Source organism: Anomaloglossus baeobatrachus, chromosome 11 (genome assembly GCF_048569485.1).
Source record: "Anomaloglossus baeobatrachus isolate aAnoBae1 chromosome 11, aAnoBae1.hap1, whole genome shotgun sequence".
Lineage (NCBI taxonomy): Eukaryota > Metazoa > Chordata > Amphibia > Anura > Aromobatidae > Anomaloglossus > Anomaloglossus baeobatrachus.
Window position 1 is genome coordinate 187,619,561 of NC_134363.1, and position 20,687 is coordinate 187,640,247.

Genomic DNA, 20,687 nt, shown 5'->3' on the forward strand with positions numbered 1-20,687 from the left:
GTGGGTATCACTGTTATTATGAGGGCACTGTGGGTATCACAGTTATGGGGGCACTGTGGGTATCGCTGTTATTATGGGGGCACTGTGGGTATCGCTGTTATTATGGGGGCACTGTGGGTATCGCTGTTATTATGGGGGCACTGTGGTTATCACTTATTATGGGGGCACTGTGGATATCGCTCTTATTATGGGGGCACTGTGGATATCGCTCTTATTATGGGGGCACTGTGGTTATCACTTATTATGGGGGCACTGGGTTTCACTGTTATTATGGGGCACTGTGGATATCACTGTTATTATGGGGGCACTGTGGGATATCACTGTTATTATGGGGGCACTGTGGATATCACTGTTATTATGGGGGCACTGTAGTTATCACTTATTATGGGGGCACTGTGGTTATCACTTATTATGGGGGCACTGTGGTTATCACTGTTATTATGGGGGCACTGGGTATCACTGTTATTATGGGGGCACTGGGTATCACGGTTATTATGGGGGCACTGTGGATATCACTGTTATTATGGGGGCACTGTGGATATCACTGTTATTATGGGGGCACTGTGGATATCGCTGTTGTTATGGGGGCACTGTGGATATCACTGTTATTATGGGGGCACTGTGGATATCACTGTTATTATGGGGGCACTGTGGATATTACTGTTAGTATGGGGGCACTGTGGGTGTTGTTGTTATGGGGACACTGTTATGTGTGGATATTGCTGTTATTATTGGGGCACTGTGGATATCACTGTTAGTATGGGGGCACTGTGAATATCACTGTTACTGTTACTATGGGGGCACTGTGAATATCACTGTTACTGTTACTATGGGGGGCACTGTGAATATCACTCTTATTATTGGGGCACTGTGGATATCACTGTTAATATGGGGGCACTGTGGATATCACTTATTATGGGGCACTGTGGATATCACTTATTATGGGGCACTGTGGATATCACTGCTATGGAGGCACTGTGGATATAGCTGTTATAATGGACTCACTGTGGACATGCTGTTATAATGGGGGCACTGTGGATAACACTGTTATAGGGGCACTGTGGATATCACTGTTATAATAGGCCACCATCAGGGCATTATTATGAGGCCTATAGAGCAGAAGCAAAGGGGGGGAGTTGCAGAGCCGGAGAGGAAGCTACCTGACCAGGGGATGCAGAAGCTGAGCAGCTGAAGGACCTTCTGCACGAGAAAATTCAGGACCTTTCAGGTCATGTGACTGGTCATGTGCCTAATCACATGACCAGACAAGTGCATTGGAATTTCATGCAGCTGCTAAACTGCTGCAGCCTCTGTGCAGGTCTCAGTGTTTCCTCTCCTGCTCTGCACCAATCAGGAACTGCAAGATGAGGTAATGTATAGTGTGAGTAAGGAAATGGGCCTGTGGCCTCTTCTCCATTAGCGTTTTTGTCCTGCAAATTCCCTCGCATTGAGAAACGGTTTGCAATCTTGCAAATGGTTTCTAATGAGGCTGTCTCCATTTCCCCTTTTTTTCCAGACGATACACGGGCTCTCCTTGAAATCGCAGCATGCTGCGATTTGATGCGATTCTCAGCTCTGTCACCCTCATGCAAATCAGAATCCGGGTGGCATGCGCATGTCACACGGATCCTGACACTTGCATACCGGGTCAGCCTGGCTACCGGAGGAATCTCCTGTAAAACCAGGCCTGACCGCTGTTACCTGCACTGACCCCCGAGCTGTCCCCTGAGCTCCAGACTGCAGCCTGAACAGCGAGCGCCGAGTGATGGATTCCCCGGCGATTGCTGGTCAGGCCAGCACAGCTGCAAACAGATCAGGCAGACGCTGGAGCTCAGATTACAGCTCTGGAGCTCAGTGCAGGTAACCGCGGCCAGGACTGGTTTTACAGGAGATTTCTCCCGTAGCCAGTCTGACGCTGCTTACCTAAAAACTCACATAGCACCCGCATGATGCTCACATGTCATACGGATGCTATGTGAGGAAAAAAACACACACCGTACGCATATATCACGCAGATCACACGCAGGATACTCGACTCACATTTTGAGTATCGCTGTGATTAAAAAAAAACGCTAGTGGAGAAGAGGTCAGAAGCAGAGCCGCGTATGTCTACGGGCCTGTGGCCCCTTCTCCACTAGCGTTTTTTAAATCACAGCGATACTCGGCTCAAAATGTGAGTCCAGTATCCTGCGTGTGATCTGCGTGTGATCTGCGTACAGTGTGTGTTTTTTTCCTCACATAGCATCCGTATGACATGTGAGCATCATGCGAGTGCTATGTGAGTTTTTAGGTAAGCAGCGTCAGACTGGCTACGGGAGAAATCTCCTGTAAAACCAGTCCTGGCCGCGGTTACCTGCACTGAGCTCCAGAGCTGTAATCTGAGCTCCAGCGTCTGCCTGATCTGTTTGCAGCTGTGCTGGCCTGACCAGCAATCGCCGGGGAATCCATCACTCGGCGCTCGCTGTTCAGGCTGCAGTCTGGAGCTCAGGGGACAGCTCGGGGGTCAGTGCAGGTAACAGCGGTCAGGCCTGGTTTTACAGGAGATTCCTCCGGTAGCCAGGCTGACCCGGTATGCAAGTGTCAGGATCCGTGTGACATGCGCATGCCACCCAGATTCTGACTTGCATGAGGGTGACAGAGCTGAGAATCGCATCAAATCGCAGCATGCTGCGATTTCATGGAGAGCCTGTGTAGAGTCCTTAAAAAACGGGGAAATGGAGACAGCCTCATAGGAAACCATTTGCAAGATTGCAATCCGTTTCTCAAGGCGAGGAAATATGCAGGACAAAAACGCTAATGGAGAAGAGGCCTGTAGCAGAGCCGCGTATGTCTACGGGCCTGTAGCAGAGCCGCGTATGTCTACGGGCCTCTGGCAGAGCTGTGTTATTATGGGGGGGTCACTGTGGCTGTCGCCGTTACTACGGGGGGGGCACTGTGGATGTCGCCGTTGCTACGGGGGGGGGGGGGGGGGGGGCACTGTGGCTGCCGCACTGTGGATGTCGCTGTTACTACGGGGGGGCACTGTGGATGTCGCCGTCGCTACGGGGGGGGGGGCACTGTGGATGTCGCCGTTATTATGGGGGTACTTCGGCTGGCTTTCTATCAGTTTTATTCCATACTGATATTTAGCAGTTATGACCTGTATCACCGTCCTGTGCCGTCACCTTCTCCTGCGTGGCCCTGACATGAGAGTTTTCCCCCTCTGCACCGCGGCTCCTTTTCTATTGGTGGCGCAGTCTTGTTGGTAAAGATACACTGTATCACGCACCGTCTTTTAGGAAGGCTGTCAGGCAGCGTTTACCTCGCAGTCAGCCTCAGATTTCTCTTAGGTAAAAGGTAAAATTCCCATTAAATTAATGTAAAAAAGAGCCATAGGACTGAAAATGCTGCGTTCTCCATCTACTATGGCCACATTAAGCCAAGATATATCAAATTTACACTTAGGCAGACAATCCCTTTAAGAAATGTGTCCTTTAGGACATACAGGTCCAGCTGGGCTAAAAAAAAAATCCGTTCCTTCACTTTCCAACATTGTGGTGTTTGCGCCGGACCCTGGATTTATATTTATAGACTCCGAGGCACAAAATGAAGAAGCTTTCAATGATCTGAGAAAATCCGCCGGATAAAAGGGCCGGAGCTGATAAAGGCGTCTGTTCAGCTCATTGTGAGGCATGGCATGTATAAAACATGTAGCACGCCCACGGCTCGGAGCAGCACATTAAATGCACGACCCAAACGCCCATGAGCGTGAAAACGTATTAAAGGAACAGCGCCATAATCCCCTTGAGCGCGGCCGGCGAGATGTATGGCGTCCTATTAGCTCACCGCATTCCTCAGCGCAGGATGGATGTTGGGGAAAGGTTTTGCTACGTGTGATGGAAGCCAATCCGGCCCGAAGAAAGAGGATTTAATGACACAGAGTCAATCCTATTAGTTCCGGTTGTGTATCCTGGAGGCCGATGATGGTGGATGAGCGCTGGGTACACCGGGGGCACAGGCTGTGGACGGGGGACAGCTCGTATTATTAATGAACTTGCTGAAGTATTGAGGGGTCCACGGCGCCCCATTTCCCTGTTCATTCATCTTTTCGGATTGTCGACGAACAGTAAAGAAGACATTGTCTGGTCGTGAGACGTAAAAGACGATGGGTCGTCACTAGCAGACAATAGTGTATATAGAAAAACAGTGGAATGTGGGGGTCCTGAGTCAGACCCCAATAATCCCGTCACCGAGGGAGCCATCTAATGAAAGGGACGGAACATTCTGCGCCTCCTGCCACATCACGTGGAACAACATTACAGTCTCCTCCCCAGTAATGGCTGATAACAGGGAGTAATAGATTCTACTCACCCGTCCTACAGTCTCCTCCCTAGCAAAGGCTGATAACAGGGAGTAATAGATTGTAGGACAGGTGAGTACAGTCTATTGCTCTCCGTTATCAGACATTGTGGGAGGAGACTGTAGGAGAGGTGAGTACAGTCTCCTCCCACAATAATGTCTGATAACGGAGAGCAATAGACTGTACTCACCTGTCCTACAGTCTCCTCCCACAGTAATGGCTGATAACAGAGAGCAATAGACTGTACTCACCTATCCTACAGTCTCCTCCCACAGTAATAGCTGATAACAGAGAGCAATAGACTGTACTCACCTGTCCTACAGTTTCCTCCTCCAGTAATGGCTGATAACAGAGAGCAATAGACTGTACTCACCTGTCCTACAGCCGCCTCCCCCCCCAGTAATTTCTGATAACAGGGAGTAATAGATTGTACTCACCTCTCCTACAGTCACCTCCCCCAGTAATGGCTGATAACAGGGAGTAGTAGATGGTGGTCCCAAGGATGGATTCTCGGAGGTTGGGCTGTGACTAGCGCTGGGGATGAGGAGTGACAGGCATGGCGGCCTCTCATCTTCACACATTGTTCCCCTCCGCTGACAGGACGTCATAAATGTCAGGGCTCAGCGGTCACATAATCATTGGCGCATTGTGCGGCTCAGCGGGGTCCTGCGCCGCCCCCCATCATCCGCTGCTCTCCTTGTACAGAAAACGGATTTGTGAAAGCAAAGAATGGAGCATGAACAGGATCTATCTCCTAATCTATGGCAAGAATAGGCTGGAGCCCAGGGAATCTGCGAGGAGGTGGATGACCTGTGTGCCCGAAAACAGAACCTACAACGATCAGGACTCGGGAGAAGAGCTGACACTCCACTGTGGCTGCGACCACACTCTGATTCACAAAATCTGTAACATGGCTCCCACCTGATATATAGTGGACTTCTATGGGGCGGGGGAACCTTTCTTGCTTAAAGGGGTCTCATCACCTGCAGCAATGATGCACTTTGCTGCCCAGGTCTTTATCTAAAAGCCCTAAGGGTGTGTTCACACTGAGTTTTTTTAGCCAATATTTGGAGCAGAAACTCTCCAATCAAAACTTGTAATTTATTAACTCCTTGTGGTTTCTATTCCAAAGCCTCAACCAAAAAACTCAGTGTGAACGCACTCTAAAGTGAAGAGTCTGGATGGTGCCAGCCTGGCCCCCTGTACCTGTGCACATGGCTCCTGACCCCAATAAACTTCCAATTTAGGGCCCTTCAGGCTCCCCCACACCAGCTATAATTGTACACTGTTGGGAAATCATCAATGCCGGACAAGATTTGCCTCAAAGCAACCAGGAGCGGACATACCATTGGTGTCACCAGTGCAGGAGCGGACATACCATTGGTGTCACCAGTGCAGGGGCGGACATACCATTGGTGTCACCAGTGCAGGTGTGGACATACCATTGGTGTCACCAGTGCAGGGGTGGACATACCATTGGTGTCACCAGTGCAGGGGCAGACATACCATTGGTGTCACCAGTGCAGGGGCGGACATACCATTGGTGTCACCAGTGCAGGGGCGGACATACCATTGGTGTCACCAGTGCAGGTGTGGACATAACATTGGTGTCACCAGTGCAGGTGTGGACATAACATTGGTGTCACCAGTGCAGGGGCGGACATACCATTGGTGTCACCAGTGCAGGGGCGGACATACCATTGGTGTCACCAGTGCAGGTGTGGACATAACATTGGTGTCACCAGTGCAGGGGCGGACATACCATTGGTGTCAGCAGTGCAGGCGTGGACATACCATTGGTGTCACCAGTGCAGGGGCGGACATAACATTGGTGTCAGCAGTGCAGGCGTGGACATACCATTGGTGTCACCAGTGCAGGGGCGGACATAACATTGGTGTCAGCAGTGCAGGGGCGGACATACCATTGGTGTCACCAGTGCAGGCGTGGACATACCATTGGTGTCACCAGTGCAGGGGCGGACATAACATTGGTGTCACCAGTGCAGGGGCGGACATAAAGCCGGCTTTACACGCTGCAATGTATCTTACAATGTGTCGGCGGGGTCACGTCGTAAGTGACGCACATCCGGCATTGTAAGTACATTGCAGTGTGTGACAGGTACGTGCAATTGTGATTGAACGTTAAAACGTTCATCACATACACATCGTACTTTTCTCTAGAATTGCACGTCAGATTGTTCATCGTACCCGGGGTAGGGCACATCGCAGTGTGTGACACCCCGGGAACGATGAACAGATCTTACCAGCGTCCTGCGGCTCCCGGCCCACAATGTGGAAGGAAGGAGGTGGGCGGGATGTTTACGTCCCGCTCAGCTCCGCCCCTCCGCTTCTATTGGCCGGCTGCCGCGTGACGTCGCTGTGACGCCGAACGTCCCTCCCACTCCAGGAAGTGGACGTTCGCCGCCCACATTGAGGTCATATGGACGGGGAAGTACGTGTGACGGGGGTTAATCGTTTGTGCGGCACGTTCAACAAATTGAACGTGCCACACATACGATGGGGGCGTTGCAAATCGCATACGAAATCGTATGCGAAATTGCAACGTGTAAACCAGGCTTAACACTGGTGTTACTGTGACGCCCTGGCAAAACCAGGTAGTCACAGATAGGCCCCTGCACAACACCTTCCCTGACTTAGGAAACACACAGCCGACCTGAAACCCTAGTCACCCCACCTTAGGGAAAGACAGACACACCAGTGGGTGGGACCAGGCGGTTGGAGACGCCCACCCAGGGGTCTAGACGGCCCGGGGCGGGAAAAAAAGCAGTCTAGCTTTGTAGTTCAAGTGGAGAGGAGCGTAGGCTAGGGCTAGGTGTAGCTCCAGCAGAGGAGGTTCAAGTTGAACGGTGCCAGGGTAGGAGCCCCGGTGCCTTTGGCTAGGTGGCAGACGGTGGTCTCCGTCAGCATGAGACAGGAAGACGGCTCGGCAGAACCAAGGTGGACCGGGACAGGGTTGTAGCCCGCCGGCACCGACACTGGGAACCGACCCGGAAACCGGAGCACAAAGGGGGGTACTCGGACCCTGAAGCCAGGACCGGAAATCAGCGGCCTGGTTAATTAACCGATTGAAGCAAGGACTAGAGGTCCTGTCCCACAGAAAGTCCCTCATGGAAGCCAACAGCCCACCGATAAGGATAGGAGGTCACCGCCAGGGCCCATAGATCCCACGGGCCAGCGTCTGCAGGCATGGCTCCTTAGGCCACAGCCACCCAGGAGCAGACTCCTGAGTTCCAGACCAGGCAGTCCACCATACACAAAGTCAGTGCAGAGGAAAAGGATAGAGACCACCAGCCCGGGTGGGGGATCCGAATGCAACCGGCCGCGGCGCCGGCCACCAGCACTTTGGTTTACCAAAGACTCGTGTGATTCATTGACTGTGAGTAATAAAGCATCCCCTTGCCATCGCTATACCCTGCATGAAGTCACTGGGTCCCAGGGCAACCATCCCTACCCACGGAGGGGTTAACATCTATCTGCCACTACATCTTCCCCGGGTGCCCCATAACAGCAGCAGTGGTGTCCCAACTCACCACACACCGTGAGTGGCATCACAAACTTAATACAGGCTAGCCCGTACATCTATGTCCCCCCATTTATTCGGCGTGTCTGCGAGACCCCTGGGTCCAGAGACCCTGGAGCCACCCCCTTAGGAGGTCCGGATCTGAGCAGCGGCGGCTGCTGGCATGGTGGCGGCACATTACCAGTGCAGGGGCAGACATACCATTGGTGTCACCAGTGCAGGGGCGGACGTGCCATTGGTGCCATCAGTGCAGAGGCGGGCGTACAATTGGTGCCACCAGTGCAGGGGCAGGCATACCATTGGTGCCACCAGTGCAGGGGCGGACATACCATTGGTCTCACCAGTGCAGGGGCGGACATACCATTGGTGTCACCAGTGCAGGGGCGGACATACAATTAGTGCCACCAGTACAGGGGCGGGCGTACCATTGGTGTGACCAGTGCAGGGGCGGACATACCATTGGTGTCACCAGTGCAGGGACGGACGTGTCACTGGTGTCACCAGTGCAGGGACGGACGTGCCATTGGTGTCACCAGTGCAGGGACGGACGTGTCATTGGTGTCACCAGTGCAGGGGTGGACATACCATTGGTGTCACCAGTGCAGGGACAGACGTGTCATTGGTGTCACCAGTGCAGGGACGGACGTGCCACTGGTGTCACCAGTGCAGGGGCGGACGTGCCATTGGTGTCACCAGTGCAGGGGCGGGTGTACCATTGGTGTCACCAGTGCCACCACACAGGGGCCCAAGGGGTAATGGGGCCCACACCCACCTTCAGAGCAGCACATAAGGTGCATTATGATAAACTATCAGACTCCAGAGAGCCCCCATACTGTTCTTGCACAGGGGCCTCTTCTATCTCTGTCTGCCCCGGTAGAGGCAATACCCAGGGATTTCGGTATAAGAGTGGAAATATCTACATAACTATGGGTGGCTCAGCAGCACCTTGATCTGCCAACTAATTCGCCCCCCACCATTCCCCGCTCAGAGTGGGAAAAAGCCAGGAACAATACTGCTCTGTATCGCCCTGTCATTGGAGATTGTGTATGGCACCCTTTGTCAGGATCCAGCTGGGAAGAAGTGACAAAGAAATGGCCTTCCTCACAGGCTGAGGATCCGCCATTCAGTATCAGTCATGCAGAAGAAGACCTCGGACTCGGCCCTTTCAAATCCCTCTTCCCCTTTTTGTCTGCATTTATCCAAATTCCACTTTTAGCACCTTTTAGCACGTTGCGGGACACGTCCCCTCCATTCAGAGCCATGTACTGTTCATTATGAGGGACTGTGAAAGGCTCCGACACTTCATATTCCCTTTCATGGTCAGCAGGTTGGGCTGTGGAGAGAGGCAAGATGAAAGGCGCGGGCTGCTGCACTCACTGGAGTTGCTAGGGGAGTTTTGTGTGGCCTGTGCCAAATGCAAGACTCAAAAAGTAACCGCCAAATGGCTCACCTGCAGAGAGGAAGAATTTAGCCATTTCTTGCAGAGGCATTGGGCTCCACAGTGTGCTGTCAAATGACAACATGGTGCAACAAAAAGCCAGGGGCAAAGAGAAATGGCCTCTCCTCAGGGGGCACAACAAAGCCGAGGAGGGTCCCTGTGGGGATGATTAGGGTCCAATTTAAGGGTCAAGCTCTGTGGAAAGGGCTCATGCTGCTTCGGTCTATGGTGGGACTACCTGCCTGCCGGGCTGGAGTGTGTCCTCTGCCAGTGACAGCCGCGGTGCACAGGTGACTGCAAAACAGGCCTGACAGATGCCAGGGTATAAAGAGGGGGAAATGGGGTCCCTACACAATACTGCAGACAGTTACACTACCTATATAATATATACACCCACCTACGGTATATATTAGACCCCTGCTGTATTATGTCTGCCGCGTAAAGTCTCCGAGCACACGTAAAAAAGGCAAAAGATGATAAGATGACGGTGACTAAAAGTTACAGTTCAAATATGTGTAAAAGGTAGCATCATAGTATCCGTGCACAACAGCTACACAGTATCAGTGCACAACAGCTACATGGCATCAGTGCACAACAGCCACATAGTATCAGTGCACAACAGCCACATAGTATCAGTGCACAACAGCTACATGGCATCAGTGCACAACAGCTACACAGTATCAGTGCACAACAGCTACATGGCATCAGTGCACAACAGCCACATAGTATCAGTGCACAACAGCTACACAGTATCAGTGCACAACAGCCACATGGGATCAGTGCACAACAGCCACATAGTATCAGTGCACAACAGCTACACAGTATCAGTGCACAACAGCTACATGGCATCAGTGCACAACAGCTACATGGCATCAGTGCACAACAGCTACATAGCATCAGTGCACAACAGCCACATAGTATCAGTGCACAACAGCTACATGGCATCAGTGCACAACAGCCACATAGTATCAGTGCACAACAGCTACACAGTATCAGTGCACAACAGCCACATGGCATCAGTGCACAACATCCACATAATATTAGTGCACCACAGCCACATAGTATCAGTGCACCACAGCCACATAATATCAGTGCACCACAGCCACATAATATCAGTGCACCACAGCCACATAGTATCAGTGCACCACAGCCACATAATATCAGTGCACCACAGCCACAAAGTATCAGTGCAAAACAGCAACAGCCACATAGCATCAGTGCACAACAGCTACACAGTAGCAGTGCACAACAGCCACATAATATCAGTGCACAACAGCCACATAGTATCAGTGCACAACAGCCACATAGTATCAGTGCACAACAGCCACATAGTATCAGTGCACAACAGCCATATGGCATCAGTGCACAACAGCCATATGGCATCAGTGCACAACAGCCACATGGCATCAGTGCACAACAGCCACATGGCATCAGTGCACAACAGCCACATGGCATCAGTGCACAACAGCCACATGGCATCAGTGCACAACAGCAACAGCCACATTTCATCAGTGCACAACACCCACATGGCATCAGTGCACAACACCCACATGGCATCAGTGCACAACAGCCACATGGCATCAGTGCACAACAGCCACATAGCATCAGTGCACAACAGCCACATGGCATCAGTGCACAACAGCAACAGCCACATTTCATCAGTGCACAACAGCCACATAGCATCAGTGCACAACAGCCACATGGCATCATTGCACAACAGCCACATGGCATCATTGCACAACAGCCACATGGCATCATTGCACAACAGCCACATTGCATCAGTGCACAACAGCCACATGGCATCAGTGCACAACAGCCACATGGCATCAGTGCACAACAGCCACATGGCATCAGTGCACAACAGCCACATGGCATCAGTGCACAACAGCCACATGGCATCAGTGCACAACAGCCACATGGCATCAGTGCACAACAGCCACATGGCATCAGTGCACAACAGCAACAGCCACATTTCATCAGTGCACAACACCCACATGGCATCAGTGCACAACACCCACATGGCATCAGTGCACAACAGCCACATGGCATCAGTGCACAACAGCCACATAGCATCAGTGCACAACAGCCACATGGCATCAGTGCACAACAGCAACAGCCACATTTCATCAGTGCACAACAGCCACATAGCATCAGTGCACAACAGCCACATGGCATCATTGCACAACAGCCACATGGCATCATTGCACAACAGCCACATGGCATCATTGCACAACAGCCACATTGCATCAGTGCACAACAGCCACATGGCATCAGTGCACAACAGCCACATGGCATCAGTGCACAACAGCCACATGGCATCAGTGCACAACAGCCACATGGCATCAGTGCACAACAGCCACATGGCATCAGTGCACAACAGCCACATGGCATCAGTGCACAACAGCCACATAATATCCGTGCACGACAGCCACATGGCATCGGTACATTACAGCTATATGGCATCAGTACACGACCGCTACACAGTATCTGAACACAACAGCAAAATAGTATATAGGGAGCAATGATATAGTAGTTATATTCTTGCACATAGGAGCAGTATTATAGTATTTATATTCTTGTATATAGGGGCAGTATTATAGTTGTTATATTCTTGTACATAGGGGGCAGTATTATAGCAGTTATATTCTTGTACATAGGGGGCAGTATTATACGGTAGTAGTTATATTCTTGTACATAGGAGCAGTATTATAGTAGTTATATTCTTGTACATAGGGGGCAGTATTATAGTAGTTATATTCTTGCACATAGAAGCAGTATTATAGTAGTTATATTCTTGTACATAGGGGGCAGTATTATAGTAGTTATATTCTTGTACATAGGGGCAGTATTATAGTATTTATATTCTTGTATATAGGGGCAGTATTATAATTGTTATATTCTTGTACATAGGGAGCAGTATTATAGCAGTAATATTCTTGTATATAGGGGCAGTATTATAGCATTTATATTGTTGTACATAGGGGCAGTATTATAGTAGCTATATTCTTGTATATAGGGGCAGTATTATAGCAGTTATATTCTTGTACATAGGAGGCAGTATTATAGTAGTTATATTCTTGTACATAGGAGCAGTATTATAGTAGTTATATTCTTGAATATAGGGGCTGCATTATAGCATTTATATTCTTGTATATAGGGGCTGCATTATAGCATTTATATTCTTGTATATAGGGGCAGTATTATAGCATTTATATTCTTGTATATCAGGGCAGTATTATAGCATTTATATTCTTGTATATTGGGGCAGTGTTATAGCATTTATATTCTTGTACATAGGGGGCAGTATTATAGCAGTAATATTCTAGTACATAGGGGCAGTATTATAGCAGTTATATTCTTGTATATAGGGGCAGTGTTATAGCATTTATATTCTTGTATATAGGGGCAGTGTTATAGCATTTATATTCTTGTATATAGGGGCAGTGTTATAGCATTTATATTCTTGTATATAGGGGCAGTATTATAGCATTTATATTCTTGTATATAGGGGCAGTATTATAGCATTTACTTTCTTGTATATAGGGGCAGTATTATAGCATTTATATTCTTGTATATAGGGGCAGTATTATAGCAGTGCTGTTTCTGAGGACAGTCGTGTGTTTGGTTGCAGTTATATGGAGACATGTTGCAGTCCGTTGTTACAAGTCTATGAATATAATGGTCAGGGAAGCTACAATCTATTTGCTCTTGGGATGAAGAGCTACAAAGACATCTTCGGTCTTATTTCCAGTTTCATGTTAGCAAACACTGCAGCCTGAAAGTCTTACCATGAAAGAGGCCATTGTTGGTGGCACATGAAATGGAGGGGTCTTTCTTTTCTTGCACGTGTGACCAGAATCTCAAGGGGGACGTTTCAGAAAGCGGGAGCGGGCGCTCGGAGACCGGAGAGGTGTCCTGCAAATATTCGAGATGGTGGCTGATGCGACACTTTCTTGGCCGGAGGTTATCGGCCTCAAACATCGTCCCCCTGGTGGGAATGTGGCTATGGAGGAGTGCAGTCACCACTGAGCAGGTCACCAGGGATTTGTGGGAATTCGGAGAGTTATCGGTATTATCTCAATGTCCCCAAATTTTGTGGTGAAACCTACTTAGTAATGTACCACTCCAACAACCACATGAAATGTTTTCCCACATTTTACTTTAGTTTTAGGTTTCCTGCTGTGTTCATCCCTGACTGACTGACCATCAGCTAAAGCAGGAGCCGCCATTATCCAACACTCCTGAGGAAAACGGGCCGTGAAGAAACACGGACAGAAGGTCTGACAGGAAAACGGTTACCCACAGCAACCAATCACAGCTCAGCAGCTCAGCTTCCATTTCACCACAGCAACCAATCAGATCTCAGTGTTTATTTTACCTCAGCAATTAAACCAATCACAGCTTAGTTTTCATTTGAGCACAGCAGAGCAGCCAATAAGAGCTCAGCTTTCATTTTACCTCAGCACTGTAAGACAGAACTGAGGCGGTTCTCTCCCTCAGACGGTCATTCTCTGTGGACGGTGGTGATGTGTGATACATGGTGTATGGAATGTGTGATAGACGGTGTATGTGATAGTGGAGGGCGGTGGTGATGTGTGATACACGGTGTATGTGATAGTGGAGGGCGGTGGTGATGTGTGATACACGGTGTATGTGATAGTGGAGGGCGGTGGTGATGTGTGATACACGGTGTATGTGATAGTGGAGGGCGGTGGTGATGTGTGATACACGGTGTATGTGATAGTGGAGGGCGGTGGTGATGTGTGATACACGGTGTATGTGATAGTGGAGGGCGGTGGTGATGTGTGATACACGGTGTATGTGATAGTGGAGGGCGGTGGTGATGTGTGATACACGGTGTATGTGATAGTGGAGGGCGGTGGTGATGTGTGATACACGGTGTATGTGATAGTGGAGGGCGGTGGTGATGTGTGATACACGGTGTATGTGATAGTGGAGGGCGGTGGTGATGTGTGATACACGGTGTATGTGATAGTGGAGGGCGGTGGTGATGTGTGATACACGGTGTATGTGATAGTGGAGGGCGGTGGTGATGTGTGATACACGGTGTATGTGATAGTGGAGGGCGGTGGTGATGTGTGTGATACACGGTGTATGTGATAGTGGAGGGAGGTGGTGATGTGTGATACACGGTGTATGTGATAGTGGAGGGCGGTGGTAATGTGTGATACACGGTGTATGGGATAGTGGAGGCCGGTGGTGATGTGTGATACACGGTGTATGGGATAGTGGAGGCCGGTGGTGATGTGTGATACACGGTGTATGGGATAGTGGAGGCCGGTGGTGATGTGTGATACACGGTGTATGTGATAGTGGAGGGCGGTGGTGATGTGTGATACACGGTGTATGTGATAGTGGAGGGCGGTGGTGATGTGTGATACACGGTGTATGTGATAGTGGAGGGCGGTGGTGATGTGTGATACACGGTGTATGTGATAGTGGAGGGCGGTGGTAATGTGGGATACACGGTGTATGTGATAGTGGAGGGCGGTGGTGATGTGTGTGATACACGGTGTATGTGATACTGGAGGGCGGTGGTGATGTGTGTGATACACGGTGTATGTGATAGTGGAGGGCGGTAGTGATGTGTGTGATACACGGTGTATGTGATAGTGGAGGGCGGTGGTAATGTGTGTGATACACGGTGTATGTGATAGTGGAGGGCGGTGGTAATGTGTGATACACGGTGTATGTGATAGTGGAGGCCGGTGGTGATGTGTGATACACGGTGTATGTGATAGTGGAGGGCGGTGGTGATGTGTGTGATACACGGTGTATGTGATAGTGGAGGGTGGTGGTAATGTGTGATACACGGTGTATGTGATAGTGGAGGGAGGTGGTGATGTGTGATACACGGTGTATGTGATAGTGGAGGGCGGTGGTAATGTGTGATACACGGTGTATGTGATAGTGGAGGGCGGTGGTGATGTGTGTGATACACGGTGTATGTGATAGTGGAGGGCGGTAGTGATGTGTGATACACGGTGTATGTGATAGTGGAGGGCGGTGGTGATGTGTGATACACAGTGTATGTGATAGTGGAGGGCGGTGGTGATGTGTGATACACGGTGTATGTGATAGTGGAGGGCGGTGGTGATGTGTGATACACGGTGTATGTGATAGTGGAGGGCGGTGGTGATGTGTGATACACGGTGTATGTGATAGTGGAGGGCGGAGGTGATGTGTGATACACGGTGTATGTGATAGTGGAGGGCGGTGGTGATGTGTGATACACGGTGTATGGGATAGTGGAGGCCGGTGGTGATGTGTGATACACGGTGTATGGGATAGTGGAGGGCGGTGGTGATGTGTGATACACGGTGTATGTGATAGTGGAGGGCGGTGGTGATGTGTGATACACGGTGTATGTGATAGTGGAGGCCGGTGGTGATGTGTGATACACGGTGTATGTGATAGTGGAGGGCGGTGGTGATTTGTGATACACGGTGTATGTGATAGTGGAGGGCGGTGGTGATGTGTGATACACGGTGTATGTGATAGTGGAGGGCGGTGGTGATTTGTGATACACGGTGTATGTGATAGTGGAGGCCGGTTGTGATGTGTGATACACGGTGTATGTGATAGTGGAGGCCGGTGGTGATGTGTGATACACGGTGTATGGAATGTGTGATAGACGGTGTATGTGATAGTGGAGGCCGGTTGTGATGTGTGATACACGGTGTATGTGATAGTGGAGGCCGGTGGTGATGTGTGATACACGGTGTATGGAATGTGTGATAGACGGTGTATGTGATAGTGGAGGGCGGTTGTGATGTTTGATACACGGTGTATGTGATAGTGGAGGGCGGTGGTGATGTGTGATACACGGTGTATGTGATAGTGGAGGGTGGTGGTGATGTGTGATACACGGTGTATGTGATAGTGGAGGGCGGTGGCGATGTGTGATACACGGTGTATGTGATAGTGGAGGCCGGTGGCGATGTGTGATACACGGTGTATGTGATAGTGGAGGGCGGTGGTGATGTGAGATAATACACGGTGTATGTGATAGTGGAGGCCGGTGGTGATGTGTGATACACGGTGTATGTGATAGTGGAGGCCGGTGGCGATGTGTGATACACGGTGTATGTGATAGTGGAGGCCGGTGGTGATGTGTGATACACGGTGTATGTGATAGTGGAGGCCGGTGGTGATGTGTGATACACGGTGTATGGGATAGTGGAAGGCGGTGGTGATGTGTGATACACGGTGTATGTGATAGTGGAGGGCGGTGGTGATGTGTGATATACGCAATATGTGATAGTGGAGGCCGGTGGTGATGTGTGATACACGGGCTATGGGATAGCAGCGGCTGTTCTTCCTGCTCCAGTAATAAGCCATATACGTGTGACATGATATGGGATATATGACCAATACTATATAGAATACTCACTGCGTGTGCAAGAATGTTATGGAGCAGACGTCCTGGAGAGGATTAGTAGAAGCTACAATGCGAAAATGATCTGAGCAGACACAGAACAGCATGGCGCCATGTACTGATATCACCGGGTGTCAGCAATGCAAGGGTTCAGGAGTGTGCGGACGATTGTGGTTGGATATGATGGCAGAAGAATAAAAAATCATCGTTGTGTGCACCGATGGAGACACGGATCATGGAACTGTATTCTGTGATGAAAATGTGGACACGGCCTCCACATCCAGAAATTATATACAGGTAACTGAGTATTATTTATGCTATTCCTTCCATATTTTTTCTGTAGATCCATAAGTGTATTTCTCAGACATAGCTGCGGCTCAACTTCCTGTTGCCACCACTAGGGGAAGCTCACTATATTCAAATGAATAAAGCCACCACTAGAGGGAGCTCTCTACATCAGGAGTTATACAGACACCACTAGGAGGAGATCACTACATACAGATTTATACAGCCACCACTAGGGGGAGCTCACTACATACAGATTTATACAGAGACCACTAGAGGCACTCACTACATACAGATTTATACAGCCATCACTAGAGGGCGCTCACTACATACAGATTATACAGCCACCACTAGAGGGAGCTCACTACATACAGATTTATACACCCACCACTAGGGGGAGCTCACTACATACAGATTTATACAGCCATTACTAGGGGGAGCTCACTACATACAGATTTATACAGTCACCACTAGAGGGAGCTCACTACATACAGATTTATACAGCCACCACTAGGGGGAGCTCACTACATACAGATTTATACAGCCACCACTAGGGGGAGCTCACTACATACAGATTTATACAGCCACCACTAGAGGGAGCTCACTACATACAGATTTATACAGCCACCACTAGGGGGAGCTCACTACATACAGATTTATACACCCACCACTAGAGGAGCTCACTACATACAGATTTATACAGCCATTACTAGAGGGAGCTCACTACATACTGTGAGGTAGCGCGGTCGGCTGCGCAGCAGAAGACACGGGATCCAGGCATATAGGTTCACAGCACACGGTGTTTAATGTCCAAACAAAAATCCACAGCAATATACATGTCTCTCCAGCAGAGACTCAGGGAGTTGTGATCACTCCCTCACACCCGGCACACCTGCCCCTCGTTCCTGTTTCCATTTAACCCTTCCTTCAGCCTGTAGGGAAACAGCATTAACCCTAGAGTGGATCCACTTTCTATCATGGAGTGAGCACAACCGGGGCGAGACATACCGGCCGTCATAGATAACCCCGGTCACAGTCTCACATACCCCCCCCCTCAGTTCAAGCGTGCGGGGTTGAACTCCCGCCATCAAACACGGGCCGCGGGACAAGGCATCGGCGTTGACCTGCAACCTACCGGCCCGGTGTTCAACCGTAAACCGGACGTTCTGCAGAGAAAGGAACAATCCTGTAACCGGACATCCATTCACCTGTATTTGGCACAAGTGGGGCTCAGTCTCTGGGGGAACCAGGTCAGCGGTACACACCACCTGAGCATACATTGAACCCCGCCGGGTAACCCCACAATCCATGGGCTCCGTGGTCAGGGGACACTGGGCTTCCATATGTCCCACCCGCTGGCACCGCCAACATCTAATAGGGAAGGAAACCCCCTTGACAAGTTGTCGTTTAGGGTACATGGCCTTCCGGACCTCAGGAACGGCGGGCGCGGCCTCAGCCAGGATGGTAGCGGACTCCTGTACCGGTGTCGGCGGTGGGTCCTTGGCCCTAGGCTTGGAGGGGCCGGACCGACGGGCGGTACGCAAAGTCTCAGTGTCCCGTATCAAGTCCTGCGTAGCCACATGCCGCTCTACCAGGGACACTAATTGGTCCAGGGTACTCGGGTCACCCAGTCCTACCCACCGTTGAACGGTGACGGGTAAAGTGCGCACAAAACGATCCACTACTACCCTTTCCACCATTTGCGCCGGGCTCAGAGTGTCAGGCTGCAACCACTTTTTTACAAGATGTAATAAGTCATAGGCCTGGGAGCGTACGGGTTTGGCTTCCTCATAGAACCACTGATTTACCCGCTGAGCCCGTACATAGGTATTCACCCCCAACCGAGCCAGTATTTCGGCTTTCAGGGTCACATAGTCAATGGCGTCCTCGGTACCGAGGTCCAGGTACGCTTTTTGGGGTTCCCCCGTCAGATAGGGCGACAATACCTCAGCCCACTGGGGGGTCGGCAGCTTTTCCCGCTCGGCCACCCGCTCAAACACTGCCAGGAACGCTTCCACATCATCCCCCGGGGTCATCTTTTGCAACGCTTGTCTCACCGCTTTCCGGACGCTGCCGTCGTCACCCGGTCCCGGGGTTGTTGCTGCCGGTCCGGCACGGATTGACTTGGCCAGGAGAACCATCTGTTCTTGGTGCCTTTTTTCCTGCAATTTCAAGGATTGCTGGTGCTGTTGCTGCTGTTGCTCCAACGTCCGGAGCAGGTGGGTATTCACCTGTTGTTGCTGTGCATTAGCCTCTTGTTGTTGTGCATTAGCCTGCTGCTGCTGTGCATTAGCCTGAGCCAAATGCCTTAGTATGTCCTCCATGGCGTCGCTGGGTTTGGGCCGTAGTATAGCTGCTTGAATCCAGGACATGTGCTACCGGATCACCAGAAAAGGAAGTACACCTCACCGGGCTGGCATGCCCGCCGATTCTCCACCATATGTGAGGTAGCGCGGTCGGCTGCGCAGCAGAAGACACGGGATCCAGGCATATAGGTTCACAGCACACGGTGTTTAATGTCCAAACAAAAATCCACAGCAATATACATGTCTCTCCAGCAGAGACTCAGGGAGTTGTGATCACTCCCTCACACCCGGCACACCTGCCCCTCGTTCCTGTTTCCATTTAACCCTTCCTTCATCCTGTAGGGAAACAGCATTAACCCTAGAGTGGATCCACTTTCTATCATGGAGTGAGCACAATCGGGGCGAGACATACCGGCCGTCATAGATAACCCCGGTCACAGTCTCACAATACAGATTATACAGCCACCACTAGAGGGAGCTCACTACATACAGATTTATACAGCCACCACTAGAGGAGCTCACTACATACAGATTTATACAGCCACCACTAGGGGGAGCTCACTACATACAGATTTATACACCCATCACTAGAGGAGCTCACTACATACAGATTTATACAGCCATTACTAGGGGGAGCTCACTACATACAGATTTATACAGCCACCACTAGGGGGAGCTCACTACATACAGATTTATACACCCACCACTAGAGGGAGCTCACTACATACAGATTTATACACCCACCACTAGAGGAGCTCACTACATACAGATTTATACAGCCACCACTAGAGGGAGCTCACTACATACAGATTTATACAGCCACCACTAGGGGGAGCTCACTACATACAGATTTATACAGCCACCACTAGAGGGAGCTCACTACATACAGATTTATACACCCACCACTAGAGGGAGCTCACTACATACAGATTTATACAGCCACCACTAGAGGAGCTCACTACATACAGATTTATACAGCCACCACTAGAGGAGCTCACTTCATACAGATTTATACACCCACCACTAGAGGAGCTCACTACATACAGATTTATACAGCCATTACTAGGGGGAGCTCACTACATACAGATTTATACAGCCATTACTAGAGGGAGCTCACTACATACAGATTTATACACCCACCACTAGAGGGAGCTCACTACATACAGATTTATACAGCCACCACTAGAGGAGCTCACTTCATACAGATTTATACACCCACCACTAGAGGAGCTCACTACATACAGATTTATACAGCCATTACTAGGGGGAGCTCACTACATACAGATTTATACACCCACCACTAGAGGGAGCTCACTACATACAGATTTATACAGCCATTACTAGGGGGAGCTCACTACATACAGATTTATACAGCCATT